Source organism: Dendrobates tinctorius, unplaced genomic scaffold, assembly GCF_039654945.1.
Source record: "Dendrobates tinctorius isolate UK_male_01 unplaced genomic scaffold, ASM3965494v1 ptg000070l, whole genome shotgun sequence".
In the NCBI taxonomy this organism is placed as follows: domain Eukaryota; kingdom Metazoa; phylum Chordata; class Amphibia; order Anura; family Dendrobatidae; genus Dendrobates; species Dendrobates tinctorius.
Genome location: NW_027361738.1, coordinates 49,872,310 through 49,887,033, shown reverse-complemented (window position 1 = coordinate 49,887,033; position 14,724 = coordinate 49,872,310).

Genomic DNA, 14,724 nt, shown 5'->3' with positions numbered 1-14,724 from the left:
AATATAGCCTCCCCTTGCACTGCACACACAGTGACTTGTGTGTTGTGCAGGCCAAATCGCTAGCAGCAGATGCAGTTTTTTTGTCTTCTTCCCTGCCTAACTCTCTCCCTACAGAATCAGCAGCAACCTCTCCCTATACTAAGATCGGCAGAAGTAAGATGGCGGTCGGCGTGCACGCCCTTTTATACCCCCTGTGACGCCCACCAAAGCAAGCCAATCACTTGCATGCCCTTCTGAAAGATGGTGGTGACCAGTGCCTATGTCATCACGTTGCCCACAGTGTCCGTGGATCCTGATTGGCTGAAAAAGAGCGCAAAACAAACTTTTGAAACGCGACTTTGGCGCGTAAGTCGCCGACCTCGTGGCCGACCTCATCCTAGGGTCGGGTTTCGTTTCATGAAACCCGAGTTTGCCAAAAGACGGCGACTTTTGAATTTTTTCGACCCGTTTCGCTCAACTCTATTGGCCACAGTATTCATCCCATCTCTAACACACCTCTTCAACCTTTCACTTACAAATGGTGTCTTTCCCTCATCCTTCAAACATGCCTCAATCAAACACATCCTCAAAAAGCCCTCCCTTGACCCATCCTCTGTGTCTAACTATCGCCCGATATCTCTACTCCCTTACGCCTCAAAACTACTGGAACAGCATGTATATCATGAACTGTCCTCCCACCTCTCCTCCTGTTCCCTCTTTGACCGGTTACAATCTGGCTTCCAACCACATCACTCAACTGAAACTGCCCTAACTAAAGTCACTAACGACTTGCTAACCGCCAAGAGCAAGCGACACTACTCTGTCCTCCTTCTCCTGGACCTGTCCTCTGCCTTCGACACCATAGACCATTCCCTTCTGCTACAGATTCTCTCATCTCTTGGCATCACAGACTTGGCCCTATCCTGGATCTCATCATATCTAACAGACCGAATATCTAGTGTCTCCCTCTCACACACCACCTCCTCACCTAACCCCCTGTCTGTTGGTGTTCCTCAAGGCTCTGTCCTAGGACCCCTACTATTCTCCATCTACACCATCAGCTTGGAACAGCTCATAGAATACCACGGTTTGCAGCATCACCTCTATGCCGATGACACGCCGATCTACCTATCTGGACCCAACCTCGCCTCCTTACAGACTGAAATCCCGCAATGTCTGTCTGCTATCTCAGCCTTCTTCTCTGCTCGCTTTCTCAAACTGAACATGGACAAAACAGAATTCATCATCTTTCCCCCATCTCACTCTACCCCTCCACCAGACCTATCCATCAATGTCAATGGCTGCTCTTTCCCCAGTCCCGCACGCTTGGTGCCTTGGGGTGATCCTCGACTCTGCGCTCTCTTTCAAACCACATATCCAAGCCCTCGCCTCCTGCCGCCTCAAACTCAAAAATATTTCCCGGATCCGCTCATTTCTCAACCACGAAACGACAAAAACAATAGTGAATGCTCTTATCATCTCCCGCCTCGACTACTGCAACCTCCTACTCTCTGGCCTCCCCTCTAGCACTCTGGCACCACTCCAGTCCATCCTACACTCTGCTGCCCGGCTAATCCACCTGTCTTCCCACTATTCCCCAGCCTCCCCCCTATGCCAAGCCTTTCACTGGCTTCCTATTGCCCAGAGGCTCCAACTCAAAACCCTAACCATGACATACAAAGCCATCCACAACCTGTCTCCTCCATACATCTGTGACATGGTCTCCCGTTACCTACCCGCACGCAACCTTCGATCATCTCAAGATCTCCTTCTCTACTCCCCCCTTATCTCTTCTTCCCAGAACCGCATACAAGACTTCTCCCGTGCTTCCCCCATACTCTGGAACTCTCTGCTGCAACACATCAGACTCTCACCATCAACGGAAACCTTCAAGAAGTACCTGAAGACCCACCTGTTCCGACAAGCCTACAGCCTGCAATGATCCTCAGTCTACTGAACCACTGCACCACCTGCTATACCCTCTCCTACTGTATCCTCACCCATCCCTGTAGACTGTGAGCCCTCGCGGGCTGGGTCCTCTCTCCTTTATGTACTTGTGTGTCCCTTGTCTTACACATGTTTATTATACTTGTCTATATTTCCCCTTTTCACATGTAAAGCGCCATGGAATAAATGGTGCTATATAAATGCATAATAATAATAATAATAATAAAATTAATTGATCATGAGTCAAATTTCTTTGCAAATTTGCTGAATCCTGCAAATTTCAATTTCAAAAGATTCACTCATTTCTAGCATATATGCCATAACACGGACCCCAAAATTGTTTATAGCTTTCATTTGGTCAGCAGGCTCTTCAGCTGGAGAAAAATATCATGCAATTTACACAAGTTGACATACAGTAATATGCCATGCTTGGTTTATTTTTGCTGCACATTTCTTAATAATGTTGTTTGACTTGCAGAATAGTTAAAGGCTTTTCCAGAAGTTGGCTTCTTCTCCAAAAACAGAAATACTCCTCTATCTGTTTTCTTAGCTCATGCTCATTCAAGTGAATGCATCTGAAATACAATAAGAGATGCAACTCATAGTCAAGAATGAACATCTACAAAAATATGACAGATGTCCACATGTTTATTATTTTGGTTACTAAAAAACAATTAGTAGCCAAAATAGAAAAAGGGGAGTTATAGGAATGAAAAAAGAAAAGGTTAGTAGTACTCTGAAACCACTTGGCCTTGAATAGTCCATGGAATGCCACTGAAGTTTTTATTTTAGGTGCTATGTTATAGATGTAAATTTATATTTAACGAGGTTGACATGATTAACACTGGAAACATATGCTTGTATACTCAAAGCAGAAAGCATGATGCCAAAATTTCTTTGTTATTTCCCTCTGGACTCCTTACCATAATTATGACCATGCTGTTTCATGTTAATATTGCAGCTGTTTCATTCTTTTCCTGTATTCAGTATACAAATATTGAGCATCTTTTTATGGCACATCAAGTGAATACTATTGTATGCCTTGTTCTTTTTTTGTTTCCTTGGAGTGACACTCTTCACATAATGCAATCAACTGAATTTCATTATTACATAGCAGCCTTATATGTATACATTTATTATTATTATTATTTATTGTTATAGCGCCATTTATTCCATGGCGCTTTACATGTAAGGAGGGGTATACATAAAAACAAGTACAATAATGTTAAACAATACACGTCATAACTGGTACAGGAGGAGAGAGGACCCTGCCCGCGAAGGCTCACAATCTACAAGGGATGGGTGAAAATACAGTAGGCGAGGGTAGAGCTGGTCGTGCAGCGGTTTGGTGGATCGGTGGTTACTGCAAGTTATAGGCTTGTCAGAAGAGGTGGGTCTTCAGGCTCTTTTTGAAGGTTTCGATGGTAGGTGAGAGTCTGATATGTTGTGGTAGAGAGTTCCAGAGTAGGGGTGATGCGCGAGAGAAATCTTGTATGCGATTGTGGGAAGAGGAGATAAGAGGGGAGTAGCTTTGGATTTTAAGTTATAGGGCCTTTTATATAGATTTGTTAAGTGAAGTGCAAATGTTTACCAGGTATAGCTCATTTTTGAGTTTTAACTACTAGGCATAGCCTGTAATTGCTCTTTCATTATAATGTTAAATTATCAGCCACCCAAAGTTTATCTATGTAAATATCCACTATACATTATTAGAGAGGGGGAGGGAGCATGGATATGCAGCTGTAGTCTCTCCAACTCAATATTTAAGTAAAACAGTATGAGAAAATAGATGTAGCAGCACAGTCTTTGATGTCACACTCTTAAGCCTTACACACTGGCTCAGGTGGAAGGGCAAAGCCTTAGTATTAAGGTAGTTGGTGTCAATGAATTCAAATCTCCAGGTCCAGATGAATTACACCCCAGAGTACTGAAGGAGATAGCAGAATAAATTTTTGAACCTCTCTCCATAATATTTGAAAATTCTTGGAGAACAGAAGTCCCAGAAGACTGGACAAGAGCAAATATTGTTCCTATCTTCAAAAAGTGGAACAAGGTGGATCTAGGGAACTATACCAGAAAAGGTATTTGAACAAATTATTAAACAACATGTATGTACAGGGGGTAGAGAAAGTATTCAGACCCCTTTACATTTTTCACTCTTTGTTTCATTGCGGCCATTTGGAAAATGCAAAAAAGTTAATTTTTTTCTCATTAATGTGTACTGCACCCCATCTAGACTGAAAAAAAACAGAAATGTAAAAATTATTGCAAATTTATTAAAAAAGAAAAACTGAAATATCACATGGTCATAAGTATTCAGACCCTTTGATCAGTATTTGAGTAGAAGCACCCTTTTGAGCTAGTACAGCCATGAGTCTTCTTGGGAATGATGCAACAAATTTTTGACACCTGGATTTGGGGATCCTCTGCCATTCTTCCTTGCTGATCCTCTCCAGTTCTGTCGGTTGGATGGTGAACGTTGGTGGACAGCCATTTTCTGGTCTCTCTAGAGATGCTCAATTGGGGTTAGGTCAGGGCTCTGGCTGGGCCAGTCAAGAATGGTCACAGAGCTGTTCTGAAGCCACTCCTTTGTTAATTTAGTTGTATGCTTAGGGTCATTGTCTTGTTGGAAGGTGAACCTTCGGCCAAGTCTGAGGTCCAGAGCACTCTGGAAGAGGTTTTCATCCAGGATATCTCTGTTTCCTTCAATTGCAACCAGTCATCCTGTCTTTGCAGCTGAAAAACACCCCGATAGCATGATGCTGCCACCACCATGTTTCACTGTTGGGATTGTATTGGGCAGATGATGAGCAGTGCCTGGTTTTCTCCACACATACCATTTAGAATTATCACCAAAAAGTTCTATCTTCGTCTTATCAGACCAGAGAATCTTATTTCTCACAGTCCGGGAGTCCTTCATGTGTTTTTTTAGCAAACTGTGTGGGCTTTCATATGTCTTGCACTGATGAGAGGCTTCCATCGGGCCACTCTGCCATAGAGGTACGACTTGTGCAGGGCTGCAGTGATATCTGACTTTGTGGAACTTTCTTAAATCTCCCTACTGCATCTGTGGAGCTCAGCCACAGTGATCTTGGGGTTCTTCTTTACCTCTCTCACCAAGGTTCTTATCCCACGATGGCTCAGTTTGGCTGGATGGCCAGGTCTAGGAATATTAATGGTGGTCCCAAACGTCTTCCATTTAAGGATTATGGAGGCCACTGTGCTCTTGGGAACCTTGAGTACTGCAGAAATTCTTTTGTAACCTTGGCAAGATCTGTACCTTGCCACAATGCCACAATTCTGTCTGTGAGCTCCTTGGTCAGTTCCTTTGACTTCATGATTCTCATTTGGTCTGACATGCACTGTGAGCTATGAGGTCTTATATATAGACAGGTGTGTGCCTTTACAAATCAAGTCCTATCAATTTAATTAAACATAGTTGAACTCCAATGAAGGAGTAGAGCCATCTCATGGAGGATCACAAGGAAATGGACAGCATGTGACTTAAATATGAGTGTCTGAGCAAAGGGTCTGAATACTTATGACCATGAGATAATTCAGTTTTTCTTTTTTAATAAATTTGCAAAAATTTCTACATTTCTGTTTTTTTCAGTCAAGATGGGGTGCAGAATATACAGTAATGAGAAAAAAATGAACTTTTTTGAATTTACTGAATGGATGCAATGTAACAAAGAGTGAACAATTTAAAGGGGTCTGAATACTTTCCATACCCATTGTAATTACCTGGATAAGAATGACGTGATTAACCACAGTTAGCATAGGTTTGTAACTAATAAGTCATGTCAGACTAACTTAATTTCCTTCTATGACAGAATCACTGACTGGGTGGATCACTGAAATGCTGTAGATATAATATACACTCACTGGCCACTTTATTAGGTACACCATGCTAGTAAGGGGTTGGACCCCCTTTTGCCTTCAGAACTGCCTCAATTCTTCGTGGCAGAGATTCAACAAGGTGCTGGAAGCATTCCTCAGAGATTTTGGACCATATTGACATGATGGCATCACACAGTTGGCGCAGATTTGTCGGCTGCACATCCCTGATGCGAATCTCCCGTTCCACCACATCCCAAAGATGCTCTATTGGATTGAGATCTGGTGACTGAGGAGGCCATTTGAGTACAGTAAACTCATTGTCATGTTCAAGAAACCAATCTGAGATGATTCGAGCTTTATGACATGGCGCATTATCCTGCTGAAAGTAGCCATCAGATGTTGGGTACATTGTGGTCATAAAGGGATGGACATGGTCAGCAACAATACTCAGGTAGGCTGTGGCGTTGCAACGATGCTCAATTGGTACCAAGGGGCCCAAAGAGTGCCCAGAAAAAATTCCCCACACCATGACACCACCACCACCAGCCTGAACCGTTGATACAAGGCAGGATGGATCCATGCTTTCATGTTGTTTACGCCAAATTCTGACCCTACCATCCGAATGTCGCAGCAGAAATCGAGACTCATCAGACCAGGCAACATTTTTCCAATCTTCTACTGTCCAATTTCGATGAGCTTGTGCAAATTGTAGCCTCAGTTTCCTGTTCTTAGCTGAGAGGAGTGGTACCCAGTGTGGTCTTCTGCTGCTGTAGCCCATCTGCCTCAAAGTTCGACCCACTGTGCGTTCAGAGATGCTCTTCTGCCTACCTTGGTTGTAACGGGTGGCAATTTGAGTCACTGTTGCCTTTCTATCAGCTCGAACCAGTCTGCCCATTCTCCTCTGACCTCTGGCATCAACATGGCATTTCCGGCCACAGAACTGCCGCTCACTGGATTTTTTTTCTTTTTCGGACCATTCTCTGTAAACCCTAGAGATGGTTGTGCGTGAAAATCCCAGTAGATCAGCAGTTTCTGAAATTCTCAGACCAGCCCTTCTGGCACCAACAATCATGCCACGTTCAAAGGCACTCAAATCACCTTTCTTCCCCATACTGATGCTCGGTTTGAACTGCAGGAGATTGTCTTGACCATGTCTACATGCCTAAATGCACTGAGTTGCCGCCATGTGATTGGCTGATTAGAAATTAAGTCTTAACACACAGTTGGACAGGTGTACCTAATAAAGTGGCCAGTGAGTGTATGTTGACTTTAACAAAGCATTTGACAAAGTATATCACACCATCCTTATTGATAAAATGACTAAGTATGGAATGTACAACTGTTAGGTGGATTCATAACTTGCTTAGTGATCAGACCCAAAGAGTGGTTGTAAAAGGCTGCACATCCAGTTGGAAGAATGTCTCAAGTGGGGTACCGCAGGGCTCTGTCCTGGGCCCTGTATTGTTCAACATCTTTATCAATGATTTGGATGAAGGAATTGAGGGTAAACTGATTACATTTGCAGATGACACAAAGCTAGGAGGGATAGCTAATACTAGAGAAGAGAGAGGGAGGATTCAAAAAGATATAAATAAACTGGAGCAGTGGGGAGCAACTTACAGAATAGTTTTTAACTGGGAAAAATGCAAAGTACTACATCTGGGCAATAAAAATGAAAAAAGGAAATACACAATGAGAGGAATGGGCTAATCAACAGCACATGTGAAAAAAACTTGGGTATACTAATAGCTTACAGACTGAACATGAGTCAATTGTGATGCAACAGCAAAAAAAGGCAAATACAATTCTGGGATGTATAAACAGAAGCATACAGTCTAGATCACGTGAAGTCATTATTGCCCTCTACTCCTCTTTGGTCAGACCTCATCTGGAATACTGTGTCCAGTTCTGGGCACCACATTTCCAAAAAGACATCAACAAACTGGAGCAAGTTCAGAGAAGAGCGACCAGAATGGTGACCGGTCTGCAAACCATGTCCTATGAGGAATGGTTACAGGATTTGGGAATGTTTAGCTTGCAAAAAAGAAGACTGAGAGGAGACTTAATTGCTGTCTACAAATATCTCGAGGGCTGTCACATTGTAGAAGGATCATCTTTATTCTAATTTGCACATGGAAACACGAGAAGCAATGGGATGAAACTGAATGGGAGGAGACACAGATTAGATATTAGAAAAAACTTTTTGATAGTTAAGGTGATCAATGAGTGGAACAGGCTTCCACAAGAGGTGGTCAGTTCTTCTTCAATAGAAGTCTTCAAACAGAGACTGGACAGACATCTGTCTGGAATGATTTAGTGAATCCTGCTTTGATCAGGGGGTTGGACAAGATGACCCAGGAGGTGCCTTCCAACTCTACCATCCTATAATTCTATGAATGCCGTGACCATGGATTGCCTTATCGCTTTGCCTTAAACTTTATGAAAAACCCATTTCTGCTACATCTCTGGGTAACTCTGCTATACTACGAGCCAGTTTTGCCTTGGACTTTGTGACTAATAAAGCTCTGCTGGATCTAGTCCTGTCAAAAAGACTAGATACAATTTTAGATTTTCAGGTTTGGGAGCATTTAGGCAGAACCGACCACAATTTGCTAAGTTTCAATGTAATATTCAATCAAACATTTCAAAGGAGAAGTATAAAAACCTTCAACTTTAGGAAAGCTTATTTCAACAAATTAAGGGATAATAATAATAATCTTTATTTTTATATAGCGCTAACATATTCTGCAGCGCTTTACAATTTGCACACATTATCATCACTGTCCCCGATGGGGCTCTCAATCTAAATTCCCTATCAGTATGTCTTTGGAATGTGGGAGGAAACCGGAGTACCCGGAGGAAACCCACGCAAACACGAGGAGAGCATACAAACTCCTTGCAGATGTTGTTCTTGGTGGGATTCGAACTCAGGACTCCAGTAAATAAGACAGTGCAAAATTTAATAAGACAAAAACAAAGGACATTTAAAATCCTGAAGGCCGAGAATACAGAAATGGCATTTCAGGAGTATAAAGATCTCAATAAGTAATGTAAAAAAGAAATCAAAGTAACAAAGTTATCTACAGGCAAATTATCTACAAACAAATCACCAGCGAGATTAAAAGAAATCCCCAAAACATTTTCAAATACATCAATGCCAAAAAGAAAAAAGCGGATGGTAAAAAAATGATAATAACAAGATCGTTATAGGGGACAAAGAAAAGGCTGATATGTTAAGCATGCATTTTTTATCCGTGTTCACCAATGAACTGTTTGTTCCAGGGATTATTCAACAAGGCAAAAATCAAAGTTAACCATCTGATATAACTAGTTTAACACAAGAAGAACTATACCTGCGTCTGAGCAAATTAAATATTGCCAAACCCCCAGATCACGTCATTCATCCATGGATATTGAAGGAATTGAGCTCAGTAATTGAAAAACTGATGTATCTCATCTACTCAGACTCATTTGTAACAGGGTCAGTACCAAAGGATTGGAGGATGGCTGATGTGGTACCGATATTTAACAAACATAAGATCCAGGCAACTACCGTCCGGTAAGTCTGACATCAGTAGTGTGCAAGGTTTTTGGGATGTTATAAGAGATAACCTGCAGAAATATATTGAAGAGAATAATATAATAACTGATAACCAGCATGAACTCATTAAAGATAAGTCATATCTAATCAATAAGTTGGGTTTCTAAGTGCAAATCTGAATGTTGGTCATAGGACTGATGTGATTTATCTGAACTTTACAAAAGGCATTTGATACTGTACCCCACAATAGCAAAAAGGGGTAGCAGTGTTTACCTGCACAGGTCTCAGAGCTATTGCAGTCTCTGGATGCAGAAAACCCATGTAGTAAAGACGCCGGCAACACAGGTGAAAAATACCAAGAAGACCGCCAATTCATGGAGGGGTGATTGTCTAATATTAGACTGCATAAAAGCGGCTTGTATAAGGCAGACAATATAATATCATTTTTACAAGGGCTAGATGATTTCCTCAGCACACATAGCATAGTGGATTATAGATAATTTAATGACAAAAAATATATAATTGGTGGAAAAAGGTTGAACATGATGAACTTAGGTCTTTTTTCCATCTATGAAACTATTGGATAAATCTTCTATAGCACTGGCCATTTGTTTCTGCTGGGTAAATTTTCTATGCTGCTGTCTTCCTTGGACTCTGTGTCAAATCTATCTCTGCTGCTTCCAATACTTTGAAGGGGTAACTCTGCTATATCACTGCCAGCTCTGAACTGTACTCTGTCACAAACTTAATTCAGCTTCAGAACCAACTCACCCAAATCGCTGGGTTGCCCTACTTTGGAAAAATGTAGCTGTGCTATATCACTGTTACGCACAGTGTAGGAAAGGCTAAGTGCAAAACAAAAGGATAAGGGAAAGGGAAACAAACACTTGGGAATGAGGAAGTGGAGACTCCTAGACAGATCTAACGTCCCTATTGAGTTTCCAAACATATCACCAAGCAGGATACCTAATCCCAGCCTGACCCTGGTGATAAGCCCTGCACCAGGAAGGACAGGATGTGCGGTTGTCAATCCCCCTACCACTAAAGACAGATGGGATACACAAACAAAGGGGATCAGTTAGCTTGAGTAGACTCAGAGAGAAACACAGACGTCCTCCAGCAACATCAAAGAGGAAGATTGCCTACTGCACTAGCTCCAAGCTGCAACAGGGAACAGGAAATAGAAATATCAACTGCACCTTCCAGCAGCAAGCTGGAAGTTATAAGCACCCCAGTCCAGGTGTGTCAACTAGAGCCGGGGGAAGATTGCCACTGGGTCCTAGAGTCAGAAGGCCCAGGAAGAAATTTGCAAAGCAAACTGCTGAGACCTTCTGCAGTCAGATGCAGAGCAACAGTCTGCAGCCTCTGACACACTCGTGAAAATCACTTAGTCAACTCTGCCATTTCACTGTACAGCCTTGCATTGAACTCTGTGACAAACTGAGCTCTGCTATATAATATATTAGCTGAATTATATCTGCTTTAGACCAGTTCTACCTTTGAACCTCTTGAATAATCTCAACTTTGCTTCATAGGATCCCATGATTTCTGTTTGTCACCTCTACAGTCGTTCTGACAGAACTGCTTCTGTTGCTCCATAAGGATTTCTCTAATGCACAAAGGTCATTTCTCCATTATGCATAACAGCTCATCTGATCCAAGGGCTTAGAGGATCCACCTCACCAGAGGAGACATAACAATCAGATTGGCTTGGAGCACACAGCACAGCTTTGACATTATACCAGGAGAAGCCCAGTCACTCAGCAAGCAAATGAAGAGAAAATGTGCATTTATTTGAAAATAATAAATGCGCTAAGCAGCTTCCGGGTTGTAACAACTTCCGTCCAGTTGTAACTGGTGACGTCACAGCACACCTCTTGCCATGTTAACCCTCAACACACCACTCCTCCTCAACACACACCTCCTCAACACACACTCCTCTCACCTTTCACCATCTCCACTCACTCTTTCACTCCACATACGACCCTTTCTCTCACTCCGTCTCTCATACTCACGCCATCATCGCCGCTGCTCCACGATCCCCGACATCTTCTTCTGCCGGCGCCACCCTGGATCCAGACATTGTCCACGCCGACGAAATGTTCTTGCAGCGACGCCATCTTGAGTATCGTGAAATCCCGCGATACTCAAGATGGTGTTGCCGCAAGAACATGTCGCTGGCGTGGACGACGTCGGGATCCAAAATGGCATCGGCAAAATCTCGCAAGATTTTGCCGACGCCATTTTGGATCCCGTCATCGTCCACGCTGGCGACATGTTCTTGCGGCGACGCCATCTTGAGTATCGCGGGATTTCACGATACTCAAGATGGCGTCGCCGCAAGAACATGTCGCTGGCATGGACGACGTCGGGATCCAAAATGGCGTCGGCGAAATCTCGCGAGATTTTGCCGATGTCATCCTGGATCCCGACGTCCACGCCGGTGACATGTTCTTGCGGCGACGCCATCTTGATTGTCACGGGATTTCGCGATACTCAAGATGGCGTCGCCGCAAGAACATGTCGCCAGCGTGGACAACATCTGGATCCAGGATGGCGCCGGCGGAAGAAGATGTCAGGGATCGTGGAGCAGCGGCGATGACGGCGTGAGTATGAGAGACGGAGTGAGAGAAAGGGTCATATGTGGAGTGAAAGAGGGGGGGACATGAGTGGAGATGGTGAAAGGTGAGAGGAGTGTGTGTTGAGGTGTGTGTGTTGAGGGTTAACATGGCAAAAGGCAAAATAATAATAATAAAGGATTTTGGGGATATGTCAAAAGTAAAAGAAAAGTCAAAGATGCTATAGGATTTTTACAGGATGAAAATGATGAAATGGTAAGACAGGATGTTGAGAAGGCTGAACTTTTAAATTCCTATTTTGCATCTGTTTTCTCTCAGAAAGGAAATGTAACATCAACTGTTATTCACTGTCCTATTAAGGGAATAGAAGAATCCAGGATATCTATAAACAGAAAGATAGTGAGGAAACACTTAGCTAACCTAAATGTATTCAAGTCTCCAGGTCCAGATGAATTACACCCCAGAGTACTGAAGGAGATTGCAGAAGAAATGTTTGAACCCCTCTCCATAATCTTTGAAAATTCTTGGAGAACAGGAGAAGTGCCAGAAGACTGGAGAAGAGCAAATGTTGTTCCTATCTTCAAAAAGGGGAAGAAGGTGGACCCAGGCAACTATAGGCCGGTGAGTCTGACTTCTATACCAGGAAAGATCTTTGAACAAATTATTAAACAACATGTATGTCAATACCTGGATAAGAATGAAGTGATTAAACAGAGTCAGCATGGGTTTGTAACTAATAAGTCATGTCAGACTAATTTAATTTCCTTCTATGATGGTATTACTGATTGGGTGGATCAAGGAAATGCTGTAGATATAGTATATCTTGACTTCAGCAAAGCATTTGACAAAGTCTCTCATACAATCCTTATTGAAAAAATGACTAAGTATGGAATGGACAAGGCAACTGTTAGGTGGATTCATAACTGGCTTAGTGATCGGACCCAAAGAGTGGTCGTAAATGGCTGCACATCCAGTTGGAAGAATGTCTCAAGTGGGGTACCACAGGGCTCTGTCCTGGGCCCTGTATTGTTCAACATCTTTATCAACGATTTAGATGAAGGAATTGAGGGTAAACTGATTAAATTTGCTGATGACACAAAGCTAGGAGGGATAGCTAATACTAGAGAAGAGAGAGAGAGGATTCAAAAAGATTTAAATAAACTGGAGAAGTGGGCAGCAACTAACAGAATGGTTTTTAACAGGGAGAAATGCAAAGTACTACATCTGGGCAATAAAAATGAAAATAGCATATATAGAATGGGAGGAATAGGGCTAAGTGACAGCACATGTGAAAAAGACTTGGGTATACTAATAGATCACAGACTGAATATGAGTCAACAGTGTGATGCAGCAGCAAAAAAGGCAAATGCAATTCTAGGATGTATTAACAGAAGCATACAGTCTAGATCACGTGAAGTAATTATTTCCCTCTACTCCTCTTTGGTCAGACCTCATCTGGAATATTGTGTCCAATTTTGGGCACCACATTTTAAAAAAGACATCAACAAACTGGAGCAAGTTCAGAAAAGAGCGACCAGAATGGTGACCGGTCTGCAAACCCTGTCTTATGAGGAAAGGTTGCAGGATTTGGGAATGTTTAGTTTGCAAAAGAGAAGACTGAGAGGAGACTTAATAGCTGTCTACAAATATCTAAAGGGCTGTCACATTGTAGAAGGATCAACTTTATTCTCATTTGCACAAGGAAAGACTAGAAGCAATGGGATGAAGCTGAATGGGAGGAGACACAGATTAGATATTAGAAAAAACTTTTTGACAGTTAGAGTGATCAATGAGTGGAACAGGCTGCCACGAGAAGTGGTGAGTTCTCCTTCAATGGAAGTCTTCAAACAGAGGCTGGACAGACATCTAACTGGGATGATTTAGCGAATCCTGCTTTGAGCAGGGGGTTGGACCAGATGGCCCAGGAGGTCCCTTCCAACTCTACGATTCTATGATTCTATGATTAAGGTGTGTCACTATCCTCCCGATGCGATAGCATCGGGCCTTAATCTAGTTTGAAAATAAAAGTGAAAAATTATGCAATAGGAATAGGATAAAGATTGTGTAAATGTGAAGAAAACTATGACCCTAATTTATGAACCAGCATTGTTCATGCCGTTCCTAATGAGGGGATATGTTGGAGTTAGATGCTCCTGATTCATGAATAGGCACACTACTCTTAACATATCAGTTGAATATTAAAAGTTGCGTCAGTCACGCCACAAATGTTATTTTTGTCTGGAACTGGAGTAAGATTTGTGGCATTAGGTACATCACACTTCATCATGAATTAGACAAGCAGGTGTTGCCACACTGCATCAAGCCCCAGCACTGACCATTTTGGCTGAGCTACCAGAAACTGAAGTGAAAGCACCAAAAGTCTCAAAATGTTCAAAGTGTTTTACCCCTGATTTCTGGCTTAAACACGTTGATGAATCAGGGCTTATACATTTACTCAAAATATGAAATGTGCATACTCTATCCTGCACATTAGAAGCACTGCACACAGTCTATGTGTAAAAGAATTGCCCTTGCATAGTTGAGCTTCCAAGAATGAAGACTGATTCCTGACATTGACAATATGCTAATATCTACAGAAGTAAACTATAGTGAGACTATGAAACTTTCCTTACTAGAACTTGAAATAGTTCTTTAACCTCTCCCTGCAAATGAACATAACTGTATGTCCAGACTGCAAGTACCTTGTAGTTTATTGCAATCCTGCGTATAGTTCTTCACTGCCGAAATTCAAGGCTGGCATTCGGCTGCAGCTGTCTCTTTGCCATGACAGTGGAAGTCTTGCTTTGAATGAATAGAAAAGACTATGTGAGCAGGTTG